The 27,518-nt window shown below is 41.5% G+C and overlaps 1 long non-coding RNA gene across 1 annotated transcript; it reads left to right on the plus strand.

Moving 5' to 3' along the window:
• Positions 1-677: 677 nt before the first annotated feature.
• Positions 678-15,694, plus strand: LOC126251344 (uncharacterized). The gene is made up of 3 exons (XR_007545724.1): positions 678-765; positions 15,239-15,350; positions 15,457-15,694. It is a non-coding gene; the product is annotated as an uncharacterized LOC126251344 (long non-coding RNA).
• The last annotated feature ends 11,824 nt before the right edge of the window (positions 15,695-27,518 follow it).

A 27,518-nucleotide genomic window follows, 5' to 3' on the forward strand; every position in this document is an offset into this window, starting at 1 on the left:
ACCTGCGATTTTCCTTTAATCGTCTCAGAATATAGTTGTTCATACCAGACGTCGAATAGTGTTGTGTTTTAACGTTGAGTGGCTCCCCTTATTCGCTTGCATATTTCGATAAATAATTTTAGGCAAGCCAACAGCAGTGTGGAGCAGAAACAGTACGACCGCCGCGGGATTACCAGGTACGTAGTGTGGACAGGGCGCACGGTCACGAAACAACGAAGACAGTTTAAATGTACAATCCCCACCCATTCGTACTCCCGGGCATGTTACATGGCGATGTGTATTCAGGACTTGCAATTTTCGGATAAGAAGTGCCGAATAATTTATTAGGAGAGTGAATCATTTGTGTACAAACACTGATTGTTAGTTTATATTATTGAGTGACGTCATGCAAGCTTTGGGATGTGTAGGTCAAAGAACTTGTATCACAGTGTATATACTCGTCCGGTCCATGACAGTGCAAAGAGCTAGTGCTACGAAGTAAACATACTCCACGCTCGTGCGCTTTTGACGACGCTAGCGGTATCTACGTGCGAAAGGGAACAGTTATTTCGCAGCCATTATGGAAGACGACGCTAGTGGCACCTATGGGCGAAAGTGAAAACCTTTTGGCAGCCGTCATCGTCTACGACGTGAGCGGCGCCTAGGAGCGACGCTGCAAATATTACCACGCTTTGCAAGAGATGGCGCAGTGCTGACAGCCGTACGGCGTCAACTGAGTCGGCGCTACGCAACAGCCTCGACTACGGAGCCAGAAGACAACTCAAAGTAAGTCGCGCATCACAACGTTATCTCACGCAACTGAAGCAACGAGAGTAATTAACTGGCAGTGCAGATTGCGTTCTATAATTATGTAATTACAATCAGTAACAATTGAAATACTTTGTTCACAAAATTACGAGCCATAATTACTTTGCCGATCGTACCTAAAGTAAATGTCACTGTCAGACACTGCTTACTTAGTGATCTAATTTTTAATAACAGTTAATACAATTGCAGAACTATATTTACGTTAGCTTATATTCACTTTTTTTTTCTTTTACGTGATCTTGTATATTATATGTGCTTCTGAGCACGAATTGCAGCGTTGAATGTGTACGGCGTTGTAGTTTGGTTTTGGTTATTGCCATCCATTCTGTGTTGTTGTGATTTGTTTATTGCTCGCTTGCTGTGGTTCAATATGGCAACTAATGAGGTTCGCGCAACTGCAGTAGACAGGGAGATGAAAGCAGACTCTTTAGGCGAAAGTAATCAGGTGGAGACGAAAACAGAAGCAAGGAGTAGTAGAGTGTCGGATTCCGGTATAGGTGACAGTAATATATCAATAGAGATGGGAAGTCCTAATGCAGTGTCGTCACCAATCATGGAAACGCCTAGACGGGATGAGTGTAGATTTAGGTCTGACATGACTATCGTTGACATGTTCAAAACGTTATTACATGATAATAAAGCCGGCCGCGGTGGTCTCGCGGTTCTAGACGCTCAGTCCGGAGCTGCGCGACTGCTACGGTCGCAGGTTCGAATCCTGCCTCGGGCATGGATGTGTGTGATGTCCTTAGGTTAGTTAGGTTTAAGTAGTTCTAAGTTCTAGGGGACTGATGACCACTGATGTTAAGTCCCATAGTGCTCAGAGCCATTTGAACCATGATAATAAACAGTTGAAAGAAGACATTAAGCGCCAGAGGGAAGATATTATGTGCCAAAATGAAGATATTAAGCAATCGGTAGAGCAGATAAACGAACGACTCGGTAAAAAGATTGACGAGACTAATGAGGATCTGAGGAAGCTGGCTGAGTCAAGTCATCAAAGAATAGATGAACTGACCCTTCGGTTTGAGGAGAACGTTGCAGGCAATACTAAACGTTTTGAAAAGGTAGAATCAGAAGTCAAGGAAGTGAAGGAAGAAGTTAATTAAAAGGTTGAGGTTTACGATGAGCATTTCGAACAACTGGATGAGGAAGTGAAACACTGTAAACACAGGATATCAGCTGTTGCGCTAAACCAGGATGCGTACGCACGGCGAGTAGAAGAGGTGTGCAGTGAGTTAGGAAAGACTAAGGATCAGGTCGGTCAGCAGGCGAACACTGAAGTGAAATCACTATTACGTGATGGAAGCATTGCTGGAGATAGCTTAATTGGTATACAAAATGATGAGGTCTTCCTTGGCATAGGGAATTTTAAGAACTTCGAAACAAATGGAAGATGGCATCCTAAAAATTTCTTAGATCAATTTAAGGGCGTGTTGCCTGAATTATGGGATGAGCAAAGAAAGGTACGCTTCGTTGCAGCAAGATTGGAAGGTGAAGCTGGTACCTGGGGTATGAGAATTGGACATAAGTGTACAACCTTTGCTGAATTTGAAAAGGAATTTTTGCAACAATATTGGTCGAGACGGAAGCAAAATGAAGTACGTAACAGTCTATACCAGGGTAGAAGGTTTGAGAGAGGCCGTGGCCAGAACTTAAAGAAGTTTTTTCAAGATTATTATGAGAGGAACTTGTATTTAGATGAACCAATGACGACAGAAGCAATAGTGTCCCTGATCATCAGTAAACTACCGACAGGAGTTCAGGATAAGTTGCTAGCTATCCCTAAAGATGATGCAGAGGCAATGAAATTAGTCTCAAGACAATTAAACCCGTTGTATGAGTCACAAGGAAAAGGAGGAGGAGAAGATGATAGAAGAGTATCAGTAAGCGACGAACCCAATATAGATACTCATTCAAACCATGACAATAGACATAGTGGACGACATTGGAATAATTATAATGACAGGAGACATTACGGTGGTTTCTGTATCCATTGTGGTCATAGAAGCGACGGTGGCGGCTACGGATATCAGAATTCAAGGCACAATGTGTTGGATGACCAAGTGCGAAACTGGAAACATAGCAAGTGGAAAGAGTATATTACCTATTTTGAGGGTATAATCAACAGCACACCTCATGCCACAAGGGCAATCACCAAGTGGAAAAAATTAAATTATACTATAGTGAGCAAGATTAACGACTGAGTGATATATTGTGATGTGTCTGAATCTGTATATATATTACAGCTGCTATTGTCCTTAAGTACAAACATTAATTTCTGGTTATTATGAGGTTTCAAGAGGACACTCGAATTGAGTGAGATTTAACTAGGATGTGTTACAGCCATATGCAATTTTTTTCTTTCTTTTCACCTTCTACCTGTCTAACCTAGATTATATGCATTACATTTCTTCTTGCCCACACAGTGAAATGGTTTGAGTGATTACTAGTGTCTAGTGTATATAGGTTGTGATATCCAAAGGTTTTTCATTTAAAAGTTTCTTACCAGTCCTGCTTAATGATTGCTATTAATTTTTGTACCACTCACTTAGCAACTAAATTTAACTTAGTGGACAACCATATATTTTTCTTCTCAATAGCGTATGTGTTTATTATATCATATAGAACATCGTAATGTCTACTGTAGTAGTAAAAGACTAAGGCTAAGTTGAATAGACATTGCTAGGGCAACACTGAGAGCACCGTTAACCTGTTTCATGTTCGCCAATGGACGGATTACCGCGAGGCGAGAGTGGCGAGCTGACGACTAGACTGCACATCAGCTGGTCGGCGCAGCATCGACGCTACAGTCACTCTCCGCCCCTTTCAATGCAAAGAACGCTCCCTTGTGACGCCGTGTTGTTGTTATTGTTGTGATCTTCAGTCCTGAGACTGGTTTGATGCAGCTCTCCATGCTACCCAATCCTGTGCAAGCTTCTTCATCTCCCAGTACCTACTGCAACCTACATCCTTCTGAATCTGCTTAGTGTATTCATCTCTTGGTCTCCCCCTACGATTTTTACCCTCCACGCTGCCCTCCAATACTAAATTGGTGATCCCTTGATGCCTCAGAACATGTCCTACCAACCGATCCCTTCTTCTGGTCAAGTTGTGCCACAAACTCCTCTTCTCCCCAATCCTATTCAGTACCTTCTCATTAGTTATGTGATCTACCCATCTAATCTTCAGCATTTTTCTGTAGCACCACATTTCGAAAGCTTCTATTCTCTTCTTGTCCAAACTATTTACCGTCCATGTTTCACTTCCATACATGGCTACACTCCATACAAATACTTTCACAAATGACTTCCTGACACTTAAATCTATACTCGATGTTAACAAATTTCCCTTCTTCAGAAACGCTTTCCTTGCCATTGGAAGTCTACATTTCATATCCTCTCTACTTCGACCATCATCAGTTATTTTTCTCCCCAAATAGCCAAACTCCTTTACTACTTTAAGTGTCTCATTTCCTAATCTAATACCCTCAACATCACCCGACTTAATTCGACTACATTCCATTATCCTCGTTTTGCTTTTGTTAATATTCATCTCATACCCTCCTTTCAAGACACTATCCATTCCATTCTACTGCTCTTCCAAGTCTCTGACAGAATTATAATGTCATCGGCGAACCTCAAAGTTTTTATTTTTTCTCCAATGATTTTAATACCTACTCCGAATTTTTCTTTTGTTTCCTTCACTGCTTGCTCAATATGCAGATTAAATAACATCGGGGAGAGACTACAACCCTGTCTCACTCCCTTCACAACCACTGCTTCCCTTTCATACCCCTCGACTTTTATGACTGCCATCTGCTTTCTGTACAAATTGTAAATAGCCTTTCGCTCCCTGTAGTTTACCCCTGCCACCTTCAGAATTTGAACGAGCGTATTCCAGTCAACATTGTCAATAGCTTTCTCTAAGTCTACAAATGCTAGAAACGTAGGTTTGCCTTTCGTTAATCTAGCTTCTAAGATAAGTCGTAGGGTCAGTATTGCCTCACGTATCCCAACATTTCTACGGAATCCAAACTGATCTTCCCCGAGGTCGGCTTCTACTAGTTTTTCCATTCGTCTGTAAAGAATCCGTGTTAGTATTTTGCAGCCGTGAGTTATTAAACTGATAGTTCGGTAATTTTCACATTTGTCAACACCTGCTTTCTTTGGGATTGGAATTATTATATTCTTCTTGAAGTCTGAGGGTATTTCGCCTATTTCATACATCTTGCTCACCAGATGGTAGAGTTTTGTCAGGACTGGCTCTCCCAAGGCTGTCAGTAGTTGCAATGGAATTTTGTCTACTCCCGGGGCTTCGTTTCGACTCAGGTCTTTCAGTGCTCTGTCAAACTGTTCACGCAGTATTATATCTCCCATTTCATCTTCATCTACATCCTTTTCCATTTCCATAATATTGTCCTCAAGTACATCGCCCTTTAATAGACCCTCTATATACTCCTTCCACCTTTCTGCTTTCCCTTCTTTGCTTAGAACTGGGTTTCCATCTGAGTTCTTGATATTCATACAAGTGGTTCTCTTTTCTCTGAAGGTCTCTTTAGTTTTCCTGTAGGCTGTATCTATCTTACCCCTAGTGAGATAAGCCTCTACCTCCTTACATTTGTCCTCTAGCCATGCCTGCTTAGCCATTTTGCACTTCCTGTCGATCTCATTTTTGAGACGTTTGTATTCCTTTTTGCCTGCTTCATTTACTGCATTTTTATATTTTCTCTCCAGAACGTGTCGTTTTTTCTCAGTCTTGGTTCTCGTTTCTTTAAAAGTTCACAGAAGGTGTACTGCGTCATCCTAAAATATTCATAAAACGTAGTCTCATCATCTACGAGGTGAGAAAATAGTGTTCGAAACTCTCCCTATACTGGTCTTGTTTTCCAGGCACTGTGGATCCATAATTTTCTTCTTCTTGTTTGCCTTCGTTCTGTTTCCTCTTCGTCTAAAGCAAGTGCTACAAGTCCTAATTAACTATTACGAAAATTAGTGAACATGTTTTACAGCTTTCACAAACAGAAACACAGCTCACCGCGTCCGAGTCACTACAAGGAACAACAAAGACACGGACGTACCCCGGTCATGTGTGGCCCCTGCTGGAACGGACCGGAGTACGGCCGTCACTCATCCGACGCTCGGCCCTGACACGGCCCGGACGTATGTGTCCCGACCTTTATCCATACGAACGTCCAGCAGTTGAAACAATATATAAGATTAGCGTACCAGGACGGATGGACAAAGTTTTGTGAAGTGTTCCTCCGATTTACGGGCTTATATTTATACAGTTAAACGGCATGGTCTTCTTTCAAGGGATCATTTCCATCTGTAAATAAATGTTTTCAGGAGGATTAAAATAATGCAATACGCATTTCTTGTTTACGCCCAATTCTGATTTTAAGGTGCGAAACACAACCCGAAAGGTAATTTAGCATGTTTTAGAGAGAGTATCTTCGAAACCATGATTCAGAAAACGTGTGTTTCGTATGACAATTGAAATGTAATTACCGTCCTTTAAATCAGCTCAATTAAATTTTGTAATAGTTTCAAATTTTGCAGAATACTTCACCAGCATTCATTAAGTTTGAAAAAAGCATTTCTTTGCAGATTATCATTATTACAATGATAATGTATTATAAAAATGAGTTCATTACAATTTTAAATTAACAGAATACATGTATTTGAAATTGTAAACTAAAAAACAAAAAGAAAACGTGATTGTCAACCGTGAAGTAACAATTTAAAACAGAAAACAAAAGTAAATTAACAAATGATTAGAAGAATAATGAACGTTTACATACTTTAAATAGGTGTTATGAACAGCACTTTGTTCCCACGTTATTTTCCAAAAACGGTATTTCAGAAACCAGCTTTATTACACATGGATGTGTGTGGCGTGAAAGCGTCTTTAATTTATGTTGTAACAAAAGTTTTCATTTGTTTTAAATAATTTTGGTGGCGTATTTGGCAAAATTTCAGATTATTACAAAAGTTAATTATACAGTTTAGAAGAACGTTAATTACTTTTCAACTTTTATATGAAACACCTTTTTAATCTATAATGGGTTCGAAGATATTCCCTCTAGACCTAATATGCCAAAACATCTTTTGGGGTATGTTGTACCCCTTGGGAGTGAAAGTGGGCGATAACGAAAACATACGTATTGCATTATTTTGACTCTTTTACATACCCGCCAAGTTTCATAAAGGTCGTTTATTTACACTTCGGAATGATCCCTTTTCAACCGATTTCTACTTACTTTTAATTTGCGCTGTACTATGTCCCCGGTGGAATGGAGCAACAAGGGAACAGCAGAGTCATCTGTCACTAATCACACATGAAGCATTCATTGCTTGCTGCAAAAACATTGAATCGTGGTTTATTTGGGGTCTCATGGAGCATTATAAATATTACGTTGTTTGATCGATATGGGAACACGTAGGACGCGCCTGCAGCAGAGCCGAATGTTCAACAAAGTGCGCTGAACCGTGCGCTCCGGGAAATTTAAGCCCACACTAGCCTTGTAGTCTGTCGTCAGATCTGCCAATTTTCGATGACTGCTGCTTTACGTTTTTTGATGTCCAATGTCTTTTCGCCTACTACTTGGTTTTGATGACTGCTGCTTTACGTTTTTTGATGTCCAATGTCTTGTCGCCTACTACTTAGTTTCACCGTCCTTCGACCCCTTTCCATAGACGCCCACGACAGCAGCCAGCGAACAGCCGACCGGCTTAGCTGTTTCCGAAATACTCGTTCCCAGCTGCTGGGCTACAGGAATCCGCCGTTTGTCAAAATAGCGTATGTCAGTGGATTTTCCTCTTTCCAGCCCGTATTGTGGCTGCAATGATACCCCGATCGTCTCTGCTCCTCTTATATACTTTTTCCATAGCTCGGCAAGTGTTCGCAACACCAGCATGCGCCATTCAACATCGCGATGGGTGGTGCTCGTATTGTTTTGGTTCATCATTTTAAAACCTGAGTCAGAAAGAACCAAACTCGTTATGCACAGCTAGAATTTCATTCATTAAAAAATTTAGATATGAAAGTAATAGCATACCAATTTAAAAAATGGTTCAAATGGCTCTAAGCACTATGAGACATAACATCTCAGATCATCAGTCCCCGACACTTAGAACTACTTAAACTTAACTGACCTAAAGACAGCACACACATCCATGCCCGAGGCAGGATTCGAACCTGCGACGGTAGCAGTAGCGCAAAACTATTCAGAAAAGTTTGCGAAGGGCTGTCAAATGGTATAATGAGAGGATTATAAAGAGAGACAATCGAGAAAAACTGAACTATTAAGGAAACGGAACAGCTACTGATGCTAGGTGTGCACGTCATATCACATCTCGCAGGATGCCGAACTGGGAGATCGTACTGAAGATGTTCCTTTCCTTTGGTACACCATATAAATTTTTGAAGAAATCTTCAAATGCTCTCACAGTTCATAAATTTTAGAATGAGTACTTTTTGGAAGTAGGACCCGTAGAAATGGAGAAATCAATGCGACATATATAAAGGGAAAAGCAAACTAAACTCTGTCCAAACAGGGCTTGAAGGCCGAATGGTAGGGACCGATGGCAGTGTCATCCTCAACCCACAGGCGCCACTGGAAGCGGATACGAAGGGGCAGGTGGTGAGCACACCGCTGTCCCGGCCGTTGTCAGTTTGCGTGACAATAGCCGCTACTTCCCAATCAAGTAGCTGAGTGCACCCCGCTTGCCAATAATGCTCGGCAGATCCGGCGGTCACCCATCCAAGTACTAGTCAATCCCGACGGTGCTTAATATTGGTGATCTGACGGAAACTGGTGTTAATACTGCTGCAACGCAGTTGGCATGTAACCTGAAACTCATGGGATAATAGCCGAAATGTGTCCTCACTGAGAATTATATACTGGATCTTATCTCATAAAAAGTATACGGTCCAGTCACAAATCTAGTGCTGTATTCGATACTCAGTGTGTTGCTGAGCGACAATTTAAATTGTATTACAGTACGCAAGATTAGGCAGTGCAACATCAAAGTCACTGTTAATGTGACAAAATCTTTATGAAATTCTAGCAGCAGAGCAACATTGGCAACACATTCTATTCTCCTGGTTGTAGCAAATGAGTAGAATGAAAGGCGTTATGTGCTAATGCTGATTGTTAGATATATGGTGGTTCATAGAGACACACACAAAAAGTGATATGCAGTTATAAACGTGTTTGACGATACTGTATGAAGTAGACATCATCAAAAGTTTGTACATCTTTCATGCACCCATTCCTACGAAATGAAACTACACTGTCCCGTTAGACTAATGTGACCACTGCCTATGTTGCACTTCAAGAGTTCAATAACCACTGACAGACGACAAGTGACAGTATTAGCAGTGGAGAGAATATAAAGCGTAGAAGGGGAAGGGGTGCGGCTGGTCACGGCAAACAGTGTAGCCATTACCGTAAGGCGGAAACGAAGCACATTTATCTGTTTTTCAGAAAGGCAAGATCATTGACGTTCTGGCCAAGATTGGAAACATTTCCGAAACGGCAAAATTTTTAAACCGTTCGTGTGCCGCTGTGATAAAAATACACCGTGCTTGGTGAAATGGCTCTATCCTAAACTGACGCCGAGGCAATTATGGTGCACCACAGGCCATATATGAAGGGGTAAACTACGGCTGTGGAAATGTGTACGGGCGAATAGACTCGAGATAATAGACGTACGTACAACTGCTCAACATCTGAAAGCTCAGATGAACCAAGGGCGTCAACAGTGGCTCCTCAGCGCCAGACTAGCGAACGTTGCTCGTGTGGGACTTCGCAGCTGGTGCCTGGTTCATGCTCGCCTGTTGGCTGCTGTTCACCGCCGAGGAAGGCTGGAACATGCACGCCAGTACCGCACGTCCATGTTCACTGAGTGGCGACAGGTGGCCTTTCCAAATGGATCATGTTTTACGCTCCATGGGACAGATGGCCGTTAGCGTTTACTGCGTGTAACGTCTGGAGGAAAACACTCTTCAACAAGGTCTTGGGAACGTGTTCGTGTCATTCTCTAAGTGATGTTCTTCTGGAAGACACAATGGATCAACACAAGTATACATCTATTCTTGGAGATCATGTACACTTCTACACGCAGTCTGTTTTTCCTCGACACGATGACATTTTCCAGCAGGACAATGCAGGACAGCTTGTAATGTACCCGCGTATTTCGAAAAACACCAGGATGAATTTACCGTATTCCCTTGTTCACAAAATTACCTGGATTTAAGTCCAATCGAGAAACTGTGGGACCCCTTCGATCGGCCTCTTCACGTCATGGATCCTCAATCGAGAACCCAGCTGGCGACGTTACTGGACTCGGCATGGCTCCACGCGTCTGCCGGCATCTCCTTCTGCACGCCTCGCAGTTGTCCACGATGCAAAAGGAAGCTTTTCAGGCTTCATTTTGATGTGAATCAACAGTGTATAATGATCCAAGGTGATGAAACGCCTTGCTGGAAGAATGGCCAGGCGAATGGCGTAATCGATTACAGAATCTAATAGATAATCCTAATTTCTAACAATGCTTTTGGTAAGAGTAGTTATTATTTGTAATGAAAAATTAAATTTAACTTTCCAAATCTCTCTACTTTTATGAAATGCTACCACGTGCAGTGAATTTGCGTTCAACAAATCTGCTCTCCGAGTTTCTATTCATGATTACCCAAAATGAGCCAACACACGGTCTTATTTAGGCGTTTCTACTGCTACAAGTAGCACTTCAACAAAATAATAATCCCGTAACCTCACAGGGCGAATATCCATTCAAGAAATTACAGGACGTTTTCGCTTCCAAACATGTTGGCGCCGGCGCAGGATATTTGAAGACAGACAGCTTATCCCCTAAGACAATAAACGTTTAGAAGAAAATACTCATACAACGACCTACGGTTGAAACTTGCAATAGAAATTTCTGGAACGTTCAAAGGAAACCGTGACGAAGTGGCCATAATGTGAGACATGGATTTCGCGCTGATTGAGATACGAAACTTTCAACAAAATGACTGAGTATCGTCGGAACGTTGCACAGCAAAAGCTGCCGAGTTCATGTCTCAGAGACATTCCAACTTCACGCTGGAGTCCCACAGAGGGCAGTCATGAACCAATCCTACTTAATAAGAACGATTTATTGGCGCATTGCATAGTGCGGTATCGCTGAGAATGACATATTACGCCGAAACTGCAATTTCGATTAATAGATACATTTAAGAACAATCCTGTTGAACATGTTGTCCTTTCTAAAATATTGCAAGACTGTGGACGCGAGTAGCCTGAAAAGAATAAACAAAGGAAGTAACCACTAACAAGGAGCGCTTAAGGCAGGTTTCATGAACGCAAGGAAAAAAATGACACAGCATACGGATAAAAATGTAGTAGATCGGTGTTTGTAAATGAAGCTCCTACCATGTACGGTATGACAATGAAGATGCAAGCATTCTTGCCTAGGTAATCTACAGGCCATATATGGAAGATATATCTTAAGGCCTGGCCTTGAAGACAAAACAACTATAAAGGCAAAAGCTAAATACACACCTGCATAGATCAGTTGGTAGCACAAAACACAGCTGAAGGGTTCTCGCTCCTGGCCTCAACCATGTTATTATCCACAGGAAACCAAGCCACATCTGTGTGAAATAACCACCACAAACCGGCTATATTACGGTAGAGAAATGTGTATTAATTCTACCAAATGTGTATAAGGGGATGACACGAATGCTGCTAAACATATCGGATTATGAATCAGCAATCAACCCTAACGAAATATTTAAATTAAGAATAAAAATGTCGGCAAAATAGGACCTAACTGTAGATAATAAGAATCATCTATAACATTAGAATATAATGAACAAGTCAGATTTGGGAATAGCAAAAATACTTTCATGGGAAGCTGTCAACTGTACTCATCAGGAAAGTAGTTGTGCAAACGATATGTAGGTTAACGCTTTGGACTTAACGAGAAAGAAAACCATTGTGTGCACTATGCACCTGCGTGAAGCTGGACACGATTACACATAGGCTACGAAGATACACGAAAGAATTAAAGTAATTGTAAAAGATCAACAGCTATATATAGAAATCAGGTAGAAGTATCAATCTATAAACTGCAGTAAAATCAATAAACTATAAATCAACAGTCAAGTGATATAAAGTAGATGTAATTGTACAGAAGTTGTAATAAAAGTAAGAAACATGAAATACGACCCAAATTAACCGCGTACTTTTTTCAGGGGCGGGGGCAGGGGGAGAATAGCAAGTAAATAAATGAATAAATAAATTTACCAGTTCAGCGTCCCAGTGAACATTTTCCTTTCTCGACACTGCAACTCTTACTTCAACATCTGGACGTCAGCAGGATGCAATACTGTGACTGTTGATTCTCTCTCTACTCTGCCCAAATCGCAGCTGCCACCTATTAAACTGCAAATCCTCGGATTCCACTGAATGTCACAGGGCACAACAAAACTTGGAGCAACACCGTGAGATAGAGCAAATTCAGTTTCCCAGGGAGAATTGGGTTTCATTTACTCGGAAAACCTACTAATCGACCGTAGGTGGAAGTTAGAGCGTCCGGAGTGCAAGAGCATGTCGCTGTCTACACCAGACTTGCCGTGCGGGATTAGCCGAGCGGTCTCGGGCGCTGCAGTCATGGACTGTGCGGCTGATCCCGGCGGAGGCTCGAGTCCTCCCTCGGGCATGGGTGTGTGTGTTTGTCCTTAGGATAATTTAGGTTAAGTAGTGTGTAAGCTTAGGAACTGATGACCTTAACAGTTGACTCCCCCGGAGCAACGTTAACTCTCCAATCTGGAAACACCACGGCAACGCATCAGTCTCTCAGTCTGTTCGTTTGTCTTTCACGTTCCGTGGCATTTTACCTGCCTGGCTGAAGGTATTATCCGTGAATAGTGACCATCACAACATTTCTGAAGAGACTATCTTTACTTGAAGCAACTACACTAAAGCGCCAAAATATTGCTATAGGCATGCGTATTCAAATATAGAGATATGTAAACAGCAGAATATGGCGCTGCGGTCGGCAATGCCCATATAAGACAACAATTGTCTGGCGCAGTTGTTAGATTGTATACTGCTGTTACAACGGCAGGTTATCAACATTTGAACGAGTTTGAACGCGGTGTTATAGTCGGCGCACGAGCGATGGGACACAGCATATCTGAGGTAGCGATGAAGTGGGGATTTTCCCGTACGACCATTTCATTCGTGAATATCAGGAATCCGGTACAACATCAAATTTCCGACATAGATGCAACCGGAAAAATGTCCTGGAAGAATGGGACCAACGACGACTGAAGAGAATCGTTCAACGTGACAGAATTGCAACCCATCCGCAAATTGTTGCATATTTCAATGCTGGGCAGCCAGCAAGTGTCAGCGTGCGAATCATTCAATGAAACATCATCAATATAGGCTTTCAGAGCCGAGGGCCCACTCGTGTGCCGTTGATGACTGCACGACACAAATTGTATCGAGAGGATGGACGTGTGCGGTTTTGGAGACAACCTCATGAATTCATGGACCCTGCATGTCAGGAGGGGACTGTTCTAGCTGATGGAGGCTGTGCAGTGGTGTGGGGCGAGTGCAGTTGGAGTGATATGGGACCGCTGATACGTCTAGATACGATTCTTGACAGGTGCCACGTACGTAAGCATCCTGTCTGATCACTAGCATCCATTCATGTCCATTGTGCATCCCGAGGGACTTGGACGATTCCAGCAGGACAATACTACACCCCACACGTCCATAATTGCTACAGAGTGGCTCTAGGGACACTCTTCTGAGTTTAAAGACTTCCACTGGCCACCAAACTCCCCAAACATGAACGTTATTGAGCATATCTGGGATGCCTTGCAACTTGCTGTTCAGAAGAGATCTCCACCCCCTCGTACTCTTAAGGCTTTATGGACAACCCTGCAGAATTCATGGTGTCAGTTTGCTCCAGCACTACTTCAGACATTCGAGCCCATTCCACGTCGTGTTGCGGCACTTCTCCGTTCTCGTAGGGGCCCTACACGATGTTAGGCAGGTGTACTTGTTTCTTTGGCTCTTCACTGTACTTACCCGGTGTTTCCGTAATGTAATACTTTGCATTAATAATAACAAATGACTGTTGCCACTAAAGATGACATAATCTCAAGAAAATATTGCTCTCTGTTACTAATTTCTTACTTATTATTTTTCATATATTTATGAAATCTGAGTACGAAGTTGATTTTCAGCTTTGTGTAGAAGGTGCATCGTTATGCGTTTTGGATGAAAAGTGTTCTACAGACATCACCGCACTGGAAAAGTTCGTCATTACAACTTAAGATCTCTAATGCTCGATGTATCTGTGTCTGTCAGTGCATTGTGTGTGTGTGTGTGTGTGTGTGTGTGTGTGTGTGTGTATCTGTGTGTGTGTGTGTGTGTGTGTGTGTGTGTGTGTGCGTGAGTATGTGTGTTTGGATTAATCATAATACATAGAACAAGAACTGATGTTCTAAAATTTTAACTAGATGGATACTTTACAATAAACAAAAGTGAGTTTAGGAGGCATAACTTAATTCCAAATGCGGTCATTTCATCTGGGGTCTGTTGACTACAGGAGAATAAATTCATATAAAACATAGTCATATGAAATTTACCTAATAAAATAAAATTTTACAACTCAATTACCCTTCCGAGAGGATAAATTTTGTTGGAGCTTCCGGGAGTTGCGTCGGTCGATATCACTAAAATACAAGTGCGTTGGGGCGAAGCAAGGATCTTGAGGTGTGACATCTGATAGTAACGCACTTTATCCGAAAGTGGTTGAAATAAGCAATCGGGTAAGCAAGGATTTGTATGGAGTGTAGCCATGTATGGATGTCAAATGTAGACGATAAACAGTTTAGACAAGAAGAATGCTGAAGATTAGATGGGTAGATCCAACGCCACCTAGGAACAAGGCCTCACATCGTGAGTCTAAGGAGCCTGTGACGTCACAGGTAGGGGTCTGAGAAGCTAGGAACCGACTACCGACACACGTGATTCGTAGCGTTTCCATATTGTACTTTGTGCTGTTCGTGAGTGGTTATTTGATCTATACTCAGTTACGATGCCCCGAAGGTGTTGTATGCCGAATTGCAGGGGCAATTACGATAATGGACCTAAAGTCAGTGTATTTTATTTTCCATCTGACGAGAATTTAAGACGAAAATGGTTATCGGCTGTTCACAGACAAGACTGGACACCGAGTAAGCACTCTGTTGTAAGTATCAGTGTATTTGTTTGGTTAGTGTGTCGTAGTTACTTGAAATGTAGTACAGCTGAACAAAATACAGTAAACAGAAGAACGTATTTATAATCTCATACCTCATTAATTTTCGTTATATGTTTTAAAGAGAACTGTTTGCTTGTTTTTAGATATGTGAACTGCATTTCAACAAGGACGACATTTTAAGCAGTACCAGCATGTATGACCCGAAAACTGGTATACTCTTGACAGCACCGTTGGATCGTCGACGCTTGAGAAAAGGTGAGTTACGAAACACGCTCTTAGTAAAGTACAGTGGCATAAGAACTATCTTTATTTCACTTATATGCTGTGAGATCGGTTTCATACTTCGTTATTAATTTTTCAGATGCTATCCCATCGAAGTTGCCTGGATGCCCATCTTACTTGTCGAGTCATCAAACTGCAGTACGAGAGGACCCAGAAATTCGTAGGGGGTGTTTAGAAAATCGTGCTCTTCAAATTGCTATCCAAGAAAGTGTGGACACACATGCGAAAATGATTGATGCGATATCGTTCGATAGTTTAGAACAAATGAAAACAAAGTTGAATGAATGTGAAAAGCACAGTGACTGGGTAGTGATAAACAAATCTGACAGTGTGAGCCTAGTGTTACTAAAGCATAATCCTTACCCTAGAATTTTTGGCACGTAGTTATAAGCAGTTGTTTATTACTCAGTGTCTTCAATAATGATATTGAAGTGAAATGTATTGGAAACATGAAATTTCCCATGAAAGTAAACAACATACAGGTGGTAAGTGATGTTCTTAAGAACATTTATCTTCTGTATAATAGTTCTGAGGCTCCTGTAGATAACATTTTGTCTTTAATTGACCAGTTATTGCAAAATTTATTAGAAAATTTGCCAGGAAACGAAACTAAAATTACATTTTTGAAGGAACAGATTTCATTTTTGAAGTGCAGAAGTTCAACTCAATTTAGGTATGATACTAACTCTATGATAATGTGGTCATTAGTACATTCTATAAGCCCATATGCTTACAAATTTTTGAGGAACACTGACAGTTTTTCTATGCCTAGTCCTAACACCCTTTCAAGGCTTTGTAGTAAACTTTCAACAAATCCTGTCATTGAGCAACAGGGTCATCAGTTTATGAGCTACATCACAAATAAGGTAGGTACTTTATCCTCAGATGATAAAACTGTGCTCCTGTTGATGGATGAAATTCATCTGAAGTCTCAGCTTGATTACAAAGCTGGAAATGTTGTAGGATGTCCCTTTAACACTGAAAAATTTTTGTGTGCAACCAGCGCCTATGTTTTTATGGTTCAGAGCATGGAATCACCTTACAAGGATGTGGTATCTATTCTGCCAGTTCATACTATTCAGGATGATGTTCTGTTCTCTTCCATTAAAGCAGTCATTGTTAAATTAGAAGCAGTTGGATTTGAGGTGGTTGGTATAGTAGCAGACAATAATGCAATTAATAAGAAAGCAATGTCTAAGTTTTCTACTCCTCCAGATGTGAAAATAAAGTATGATCACCCTGTACAGTCTTCTCCAAATCGCCCATTGTATTATTTTGTGGACACTGTCCATATTTTGAAGTGTATCCGCAATAACTGGTTTAACCAAAAGGAGCAGATCTTGTGTTTTCCTGACTTCAGTGACAGTTTGAAGGGAGGTTTGTCTTCTGTTGGAGCACTGAAAGAATTGCACTTGATAGAAAAAGATGAACTATTGCAATATGGCAGTTCCTTAACTTTGAAGTCTCTATTTCCTAACTCAATTGAGCGCCAAAATGTCAAGTTAGTGTTGCGTATTTTCAGTGATACGGCAGTTGTTGCTTTGGACACATTTGGTTCAAAGAAAGCAATCAGCAACTGGGAAAGTACTGCAACATTCATAAAAATAATATATCGTTGGTGGGATATTGTAAATGTAAAAACATTACTCAAGGGACAGAGGTTAAGAAATATTTTCCAAGAACCTGTGCCTAGTAAATCCCATCACATACAAGAATTCTTACAGTGCTTCATCTCATGGTTATTTTCTTGGGAAGAGTGTAGTGATGAAAGAAAACTTACTCGAGAGACACAGCGCTTTGAAACACACAACTGCTGCTTTGATAGACTTCAGTGACTACTGGCTTTCTGAGAAAAACAGATCATATTTGCTGTTAGGAAAAGTACAGACAGACAGTTTAGAAGACAGGTTCGGCAAATACCGCCAGCTATGTGGGGGAAATTATCATGTTTCTCTAAGACAAGTTTTGAAACTGAACAAAAGGGCACAGTCTATGTTTTCCCTTGTGCTTCGGTCGAAAGTAGTTGGGGATGTTGTTATTAAGACCACTGATATTTTTTCTACTCATACTGAAATTCAGGGATTAAAAGAAACATCAATACCAGAATTTTTAAATGTAGCAGTAGATGAAAATTATGTTGATGGGGAATACTTGGCCACTGTTGCATTACATAGCAGTTACTGCTCACACCAAGCTATTAAAAAAAACCATTGTGAATATTGTAAGGTATTCCTTACTACAGATGAAATGAAGCAGGGTGGTGATGATTTGATTATGGTAAAAGACAGAGGTGGGTTGACATATCCTGCAGATGATGTAGTAGTGTGTGTGACATATGTCTATTTAACTCTACAGAAAATTCTGAAAGACCAGGAAATTTTATTTTTAGAACAGGCAAATCAGAGAAATGTACTTGTGAAGGTAGCATCCCACAACATTCCCAGCAATCTTTTTTATGGGTTTCACTGTAAAAATAAACACTCAATTGATTCAGTCATGAATTGCATACTGTTTTGCTGTGCAAATATTTTGCTAAACAATTACACCAAGAGGAGAAATGATGAAACTACTGTTAAAATGTAACTGTGTACAAAAGATTGAAAATATGTTAAATTATACTGTTTGGGGCTTGGGAAGATGATGTGAAATAAATGTTTATTTCTATTTTCTGTTTTTATTTCATGCACAGTATCCCATACATCTTGTTGGTAAATGTTATGTATTGGACCCCTTCTGCTCTCTTCGATATGGTGCAGCCGTAAACATGAGGCTTTGCTACAGATTAATTTGTTACCACAAATTCTCTGTGAAACCCCAATCTCATAGAATTAGGGGAATAGTCTTTTCTGTTCATCAGTAAATATATAATTAATGCTGCTCCTGCTCTGTGGTTGGCAAGTTTTTGTATATATTTTTATCCAGTCAGTAAATTAATTATTCTCACAAGGAGAACAATTCATTGCTAGTATTAGCATGCTAGTCTGCCATCATCATAAGTAAATATTAATCTGCAGAACAGGTCCAGTCTGTCAATACAACCAATATTTCGGGGAGGAGGGGGGGGGGACGACAATACATAACTTAAGCCATTCTTCATTTGAGAGAAATTGATAATGTTTTTGGAGTTTGGAATAGCAGTGCTTTTTTTCCTCTGGGACAACATTAAATAGTGAATAGTAAAAGAATTTGTCATTTAGCTATTGCAGCAATAGACAGTCAAATTACAAATGTTTAAAAAGTATACAGCATGTATACAAAAATTACTTTACACAAATTAAAAACAATGTTACAGCAGATTTTCCATGAAGTAAAATATTGAAGTTAAAACGATTTGTGTAGTACATCTTAAATTGAAATCATTAAGGAAATTATGGTACACTCACCGAGCAGTTATCACTGTGATATTTACACTCATACATTCAAGTGAGTAGGGAGGATTTACCGATAACCAACTGTACTACTTGTGCTTGAATAAATCAAATAAAGCTTCTACCCATTCTAGAGGCAGTTTGTTAAACAGCTTCATTCTCACTACATTGCTGTTCTATGATTTAGATAATCTGCAGTAAGGTATGTGAAGATGCATACTATTTCTAGTTCTGGCATTACTGAAGATTGGGATACCACTCATCTGCTTTCACAAATGGCACTATAGATGACATTTTAAATTTTTACAATGCTGTAATACCCATTGCCAATGATCAGTGTATCAAATGACAAGTATTTTAATTAAAAGATGGGGATCAGTATGTGGATGGGGGAATATAAATGGATCAGTTTGTACAGTAAAAAGTAATAACAGGTTCTTAAGATATGTCATTACATGAAGCTGATGGGTGGTGTCCCATTCTTCAGTTAAACCCCAGTTCCATGAAAGTGTAAATCCTGCCTAAGCTGGTATTCTGTTAAGTTAGTCTTTGTATACAGTAGAACAGTGTAAATGTGCAAGTTTATAACAGTTAATATTTTCAAGCTGATAAACAATGGCTTACAGTGGGCAAGTTTGTCAGAGTTTGTAATGATTCTGATGTGTGATTCCCATGTCAATTTATAATACCTAATAACTTAACACTACCTAGTCTTCTACTGGCAAATCTCTTAAACTAAGTAGTATGTAGAAGGTTCAGTGAAATTTACACAAGTTTCTGTACGGTAATGTTTTCTTAAGTATAAAACTGTAGATGATTGCCAAATGAGGTATCTGTCATACGAAACTAGAATTTGACATAGATACAAGTCCCAGAGTACCTGCTTCGATTCATTGTCAGTCTTTCCAATTGCGGTACCTCATTTTCAATTAAATTATGCAAGGTGACTTACACGGTGAAAATAGTGTTGTCAGAGTTCTGGAATTAGAAATTCGCATTTTCAAAACGCAAGTGACGGAAATTACGAAAAAGTATTTTCACCTTTGGAGCTATAGTTTACGAAATTTGAACAATTTAATTCTCCAGTGAGAATGATTAGCGTTTGTTTACAGATTTATGTATAAAACACTGAGTAGTCTACCAGGAAACTGTTTAATGTTTTCATATACGTGGCGCAGAGCCTAACAAGCCGCTCGGTATTTCGGACCCCTAGTCGTGACGTCACGAGTCGCGCTGTGAGGCCTTGTTCCTAGGTGGCGTTGGTACATCACGTGAACAGAATTGGGGAGAAGAGGATCTGTGGCACAACTTGACTGGAAGATGGGGTCGGTTAGTAGGACAGGTCCTGAGGCATCAAGGGATCACCAATTTAGTACCGGAGGGAAGTGTGGAGGGTAAAAATCGTTGAGGGAAACCAAGACATGAATACACTAACAAGGGAACCTCCCCATCGCACCCCCCTCAGATTTAGTTATAAGTTGGCACAGTGGATAGGCCTTGAAAAACTGAACACAGATCAATCGAGAAAACAGGAAGTAGTTGTGTGGAACTATGAAAAAATAAGTAAAATATACGAATTGAGTAGTCCATACGCAAGATAAGCAACATCAAGGATGGTACGAACTCAGGAGCGCCGTGGTCCCGTGGTTAGCGTGAGCAACTGCGGAACGGGAGGTCCTTGGTTCAAGTCCTGCCTCCAGCTGAAAGTTTAATTTTTTATTTTCAGTTTATGTGACAAACTCTTATGTTTCCATCACTTTTTGGGAGTAATTATCACATCCACAAGAAAACCTAAATCGTGCAAGGTAGAAGAATCTTTTTACCCATTCGCCAAGTGTACAACTTAGGTGGGTCGACAACATATTCCTGTCATGTGACGCACATGCCGTCACCAGTGTCCTATAGAAAATATCAGACGTGTTTTCCTGTGGAGGAATCGGTTGACCTATGACGTTGCGATCAAATGTTTTCGGTTCCCATTGGAGAGGCACGTCCTTTCGTCTACTAATCGCACGGTTTTGCGGTGCGGTCGAAAAACACAGACACTAAACTTATTACAGTGAACAGAGACGTCAATGAACGAACGGACAGATCATAACTTTGCGAAAATAAGAAACTAAACTTTTAACTCGAGGGCAAACTTGAACCAAGGACCTCTCGTTCCGCAGTTGCTCACGCTAACCACAGGACCACGACGCTCTTAGCCTCACATCCCCCTTGATGTTGCCTATCTTTCGCATGGACTACACAGTTTGTATATTTTGCTTATTTTTTCATAGTTCCACACAACTTCTTCCTGTTTTCTCGATTGATCTGTGTTCAGTTTTTCAAGGCCTATCCACTGTGCCAACCTACAACTAAATCTGAGGGGGGTGCGATGGGGAGGTTCCCTTGTAAGCAGATTTAGAAGGAAGTAGGTTGCAGTAGTTTATAGGCTGAAGGCCACAACAACAACAATAAGCACGAAACCAAGTAATGTCTTAACAGTTCTTTATAAGCGTCGACTTCTGTAGACCTCTTCATTTCACCACTGCCACTACTCTATTCCACCATTTTCTGAGGTTATATTTCATGTTTATGTATATCACTTGCGAGGATGTGAACAATGCAGATTTTCTGGAAAAACGTTTAGTGGTACTTTGTGCGACCTGTCGCCATTGTATAACATTTACAAATTATTGCTGTAATAACTTTGAACGCTTATCTTAAAGTATGTAACTAACACAGATTCATACATAATATCTAGAATTGCGGTTCAAATGGTTCAAATGGCTCTGAGCACCATGGGACTTAACATCTAAGGTCATCAGTCCCATAGACCTTAGAACTACTTAAACGTAACTAACCTAAGGACATCACACACATCCATGCCCGAGGCAGGATTCGAACCTGCGACCGTAGCTGTCGCGCGGTTCCAGACAAGCGCCTAGAACCGCTCGGTCACACCGGCCGGCAGAATTGCGGTTAAGAGGTACCTTGCAGACGTGCCTGGATATTTAAAGCATGTTCTAAATCGGCATCAGAACATCACATGTTTCTCCTGCTTCCGCTTCTTACGTTTCCTGTCTGTAGCCAGGTGTCTTCTCTTCTGGAACCATATTTTAAGAAGGTCCCACTAGGTTGATGTACATCAACTTAGCAGCAGTCTTCACCTTCACTGGTGGATATTGGTATGCAGTTAACTGTATTTATTAGAGGCAATATAGAAACTGGACGTCCGTTTTCTTATAGTAACTCTCGAAAATATCTTATTACTTTTTTCAGGAAAACTGAATCTTTGAAATAATTTTTCTTTCTTTCACACGAAAACTTACTGCAGGATTGTCAGGCCAGTTAGGATACAGTACTTTAGCGCATGAAGAAATATCTTCTTTATCACTTAAAAGTCTAACTTCTGTTCACTTTTATAACCTTTCATAAAATTATACGTGAATGGAACTAGGGGTAACAGTACACATATTTTCATTTCTTTCCAACAATGTTGTTGTTGTGGTCTTCAGTCCTGAGACTGGTTTGATGCAGCTCTCCATGCTACTCTATCCTGTGCAAGCTTCTTCATCTCCCAGTACCTACTGCAACCTACATCCTTCTGAATCTGCTTAATGTATTCATCTCTTGGTCTCCCCCTACGATTTTTACCCTCCACGCTGCCCTCCAATACTAAATTGTTGATCCCTTGATGCCTCAGAACATGTCCTACCAACCGATCTCTTCTTCTGGTCAAGTTGTGCCACAAACTCCTCTTCTCCCCAATCCTATTCAGTACCTCCTCATTAGTTATGTGATCTACCCATCTAATCTTCAGCATTCTTCTGTAGCACCACATTTCGAAAGCTTCTATTCTCTTCTTGTCCAAACTATTTACCGTCCATGTTTCACTTCCATACATGGCTACACTCCATACAAATACTTTCACAAATGACTTCCTGACACTTAAATCTATACTCGATGTTAACAAATTTCCCTTCTTCAGAAACGATTTCCTTGCCATTGCCAGTCTACATTTTATATCCTCTCTACTTCGACCATCATCAGTTATTTTGCTCCCCAAATAGCAAAACTCCTTTACTACTTTAAGTGTCTCATTTCCTAATCTAATACCCTCAACATCACCCGACTTAATTCGACTACATTCCATTATCCTCGTTTTGCTTTTGTTGATGTTCATCTTATATCCTCCCTTCAAGACACCATCCATTCCGTTCAACTGCTCTTCCAAGTCCTTTGCTGTCTCTGACAGAATTACAATGTCATCGGCGAACCTCAAAGTTTTTATTTCTTCTCCATGGATTTTAATACCTACTCCGAATTTTTCTTTTGTTTCCTTTACTGCTTGCTCAATATACAGATTGAATAACATCGGGGAGAGGCTACAACCCTGTCTTACTCCCTTCCCAACCACTGCTTCCCTTTCATGTCCCTCGACTCTTATAACTGCCATCTGGTTTCTGTACAAATTGTAAATAGCTTTTCGCTCCCGGTATTTTACCCCTGCCACCTTTAGAATTAGAAAGAGAGTATTCCAGTCAACATTGTCAAAAGCTTTCTCTAAGTCTACACATGCTAGAAACGTAGGTTTGCCTTTCCTTAATCTTTCATCTAAGATAAGTCGTAAGGTCAGCATTGCCTCACGTGTTCCAGTATTTCTACGGAATCCAAACAATATGAAGAGTGATATCACGAGCATGCAGTACGAACCTCAGGGCAGACAACTGCTGTAGCGCATCGCACACTACACAGAGAAATAAAAAAATTAATACTGTGTGTTTTTTAAAGGACTTTCATACATTTTCCTGCCAATGTCGTCTCTACTCACATCACTCTTAAGGCCTGGCCAGACAGAATGCGGCCTGGCCGTCCGGCCTGTGGCCTTGAACCGCAGCGGGCAGGCCGCACTGTTGAATCGCTCGTTACTGTACGGCGGCGGTCACACAGAGTGCGGCTCTGCCGCACCGGCAAGCGGCCTGCCGCACCGGCCGCCGCCGGGTTGTCACAGATTACAGATTCGCCGCAAGCCGGAGCGGCTGCTTGCCTCTGTTGGCGCATTCAACTGCTCTGCTGTCACACTAGAAGCAGCGGCGTGAGGCGGTTTTTGTCTTGCAGCTCGTAGTGCACGCATCATGGACACACAAAGACTTACAGAGGAGGTGAGAGAATAGAACTATGATACACGCGATCCTGATTTGGAGGTAGAATACTTTTGCCCTCGATATGCTCTTGATAGAAAGCTGAATTCTCAGAAATAGTGTTGTCACTGTGACGTCCATAACTTCCAATATCAACTACTGTAAACTCCGTAGTATGGATCAACGATCGCCAGGATAACTAGCTAAAAGAACTGTTTGTAACAGAAGAATTGGGATCCACTATCCTTCGGGCATTTTAACCTGATAGGCTTTCCGTCTATGCTTCCAAGGCAGTCCGGAAACCCCCAAAGTTCTAGAAATCCTTCTTCAGATTTCTTCCACATCTCTGTTGTAGGAGTATGTAAATAAATACTTGGGCTGTAGAACAGTCCATATTGCCTGGCACACTTATTTCACAATATCTGAGACTGTTGAACGTCCTAACCGAAAAGAAAAAGCTATGTCCTGGTGACTGTCGCCTGTAGTCAAGTATCTGGAAAAGATTAAAATCTGTTATGCCGATAGGACGAATGGATAAGTTAACGACCAAAGATATGTTTGTTTAAATTCAATGACAATGTTATGAATACCATGAAACAAAACAAACTATTAAGTAGAAAGTTCTCTCTAGCGGGACATACGGAACTAGATGTTACTATCGTTTGCTGTATTCGGAAACACTGCAAATAAATTTATCACTCCACTCGTAACTACGTTGTGAGATAGAACTTTCTTCCGCCGAACCTTTCATATGATACAGCAAAACTGAAATGGAATAATTTATATGACTTCTGTTTGAAGCACAAAGAGGCTACAAACGGTAAAACGTACCTCAAACAAATGGTTAGCCTGTGCCTTGTATCAATTGGCTTTCTCCAGTTCGTTGTGCACTTCTCGGTGCTACCTTTTTATCAGGCGATGCATTTCCTCGAAACATTCTCGCGACATACGAAAATATTTGAAGAACCTATCTTTGTCAGACTCTAGATCAATACACAGAGGATGGTATTCTCCTAAGCTTTCTCTCTTGCTATCAATGTCGTTTACCCAACATCTCCTCTTCTTAGTGCCATTTCGTATCGCTAGTGCAAGCTACTCATTTCTGCAATTAAAAAAAAAAAAAAAAAAAAAAAAGAACTCGCACAAAGATAACGTGTCCCGCGTGAAGCTTCCAAATCGTCTAACGCAAGACAATCTCGCTACGCATGCAAGCTAACAATGGGGTTCGGCCCCTTCCACAGTATAACACAGCTGACGCATCAAGAGTAGCTGCGGCCGGCCGGCCGTTGCCTGTGTGGCGTCCCTGGCCGCTGACGGGTCCGGCCCACCGCTGCGCCGTCCGTCGCATCGGCAGGCCGGATTCTGTCTGGCCAGGCCTTTAACGCTACAAAAAGTAAAATTAGTGTCTCGAAGTTTCCCCAGACAATTGAAACACTTTGTGCTGTGTCATTTAGAACAACGTACTTTATTTATTTTATCGCCTTTCCATATTGAAAGAGACATTTGGATACGTGTTAAAACCCAGGAAATGTTTATATGAATGTTTCTAAAACCGTTTAATGTTTATTTTGCAACTATGTTGCAAATGTCATAACGTCAAAATACCATACGTACCTGTCCGTGACTCGCTGTGGTGTGCGGAAACATGTCACTCCCACAGTCCAGATAGGTTAGAGCCCACAATCGTAGCTGGCCGCTGAGGATGCCGCCGACAACCTTCACTAACAATACTAAAATCTTCAAAAGGGATAGCGGTGCCGAACATTTTTTCAAACTATAATATTTCTCATATTACTAGACGCAATTGATAGCCACTAACATTTGTTCCGAACGAGAAGTTGGTTCCTGTCGAGCAGTACATACACTGAGCTGACAAAATCATAGGACAGCGATGCACATATGCAAACGGCAGCAGTATCCCGTACACAAAGTATAAAAGGGTAGTGAATTTTCGGAGCTGCCATTTGTACTCAGGTGATTCATGTGAAATTGTGTCCGACGGATTAGCCGAGCAGTCTAAGGCGCATCGCCGGCACGGTAGCTCAGCGTGTTCGGTCAGAGGGTTAGCAGCCCTCTGTAATAAAAGAACTGAGTTAATGGATCAACAACGAACTGAAACGGGTGTCTTTCGACGTCCGCCCAGAGCAGATACAACGAACGAAAACGAACAAAATGAGATTAAAAAAAAAAAAAAAGAGGGTTACGTACCCTTTGTAATAAAAAACTAAATTAATGGATCATCAACGAACTTAATCGGATGTCTTACGGCGTCCGCCGTGAGCAGATACAAAGAACAAAAGCGAACAAAATGAGTTGTCCGGCGCGAATATGGCCTCAGGACGAGGATTAACAGGCTTTGAACGCTGGGTGGTAGTTCGAGCTAGACGTATGGGACAATCCATTTCGGAAATAATTACGGACTTTAACATTCCGAAATCCACAGTGTCAAAAGTGTGTGGAGAACACCAATATTCTGTCATTGCCTCTCAGCACAGACAGCACTGTAGCCGACAGCCTTCTCTTAACGACCGAGAGCAGCGGCGTTTGCGTTGTCAGTGCTAAAAGAGAAGCATCACTGCGTGAAATAACAGCAGAAATCAATGTGGGACGTACGACGAACGTAGCCGTCAGGCGAAATCTGGTGTTAATGCGCTGTGACAGCAGAAGTCCGTCGCGAGTGCCTTTGCTAACAGCACGATATCGCCTGCAGCGCTTCTCTTGGGCTCGTGGTCATATCGGTTGGACCCTAGACGACTGGAAAGCCGTGGCTTGGTCACATGAGTCCCTCTCGATTTCAGTTGGTAAGAAATTTCTGCTAAGGTCTTATGGGACCAAACTGCTGAGGTCATCGGTCCCTAAGCTTACACACTACATAATCTGACATAAACTAATTTACGCTAAGGACAAAACGCACATCTATGCCCGAGGGAGGACTCGGAACCTCATACGGGGAGAGGCGCGTGAACCGTGACAAGGCGCCCTAGCCCGCGCGGCTACCCCGCCGGATAAGAGCTGATGGTAGGGTTCGAGTGTGACACAAACTGATGAAAGCCATGGACTCAAATTGTCAATAAGGTAGTGTGCAAGCTGGTTATGGCTCCATAACGGTGTGGAGTGTGTTTACATGGAGTGGGATGGTTCCGGTGGTCCATGGACCGATCATTGATTCGAACTGGTAAAGTTCGGCTACTTGGAGACCATTTGCAGCCATTCATGGAGTTCATGTTTCCAAACAGCGATGGAATTTTTATCGACAGCAATGCGTCCGGTCAGCGGGCCCCTCAATTGTTTGAAGAACGTTCTGGACAGTTCGAGCAAATAGTGTGGCCACACAGATCTCCAGACATGGGGCATAATTAAGAGGTCAGTTGGTGCACAGACTCTTGCACCGGCAACACTTTCGCAGTTATGGATGGCTATAGACGCAGCATGGCTCAATATTTCCGCATGGGACTTCCAGCGAGTGGCTGAGTCCATGCCACGTCCAGTTTCTGCACTACACCGGGCAAAAGGAGTCCCGACACGATGTTATGAAGTACCCCATTACTTTTGTTACCTCAACGTATATTTGGGTACACGACTTGTCGGGAGCGAAATAACGTGTGCGGTGTGTCATAAGAACAGGAGACCTCCAGACATATACCTAT

The sequence above is a fragment of the Schistocerca nitens genome, chromosome 4 (genome assembly GCF_023898315.1).
Source record: "Schistocerca nitens isolate TAMUIC-IGC-003100 chromosome 4, iqSchNite1.1, whole genome shotgun sequence".
Classification (NCBI taxonomy): Eukaryota; Metazoa; Arthropoda; class Insecta; order Orthoptera; family Acrididae; genus Schistocerca; species Schistocerca nitens.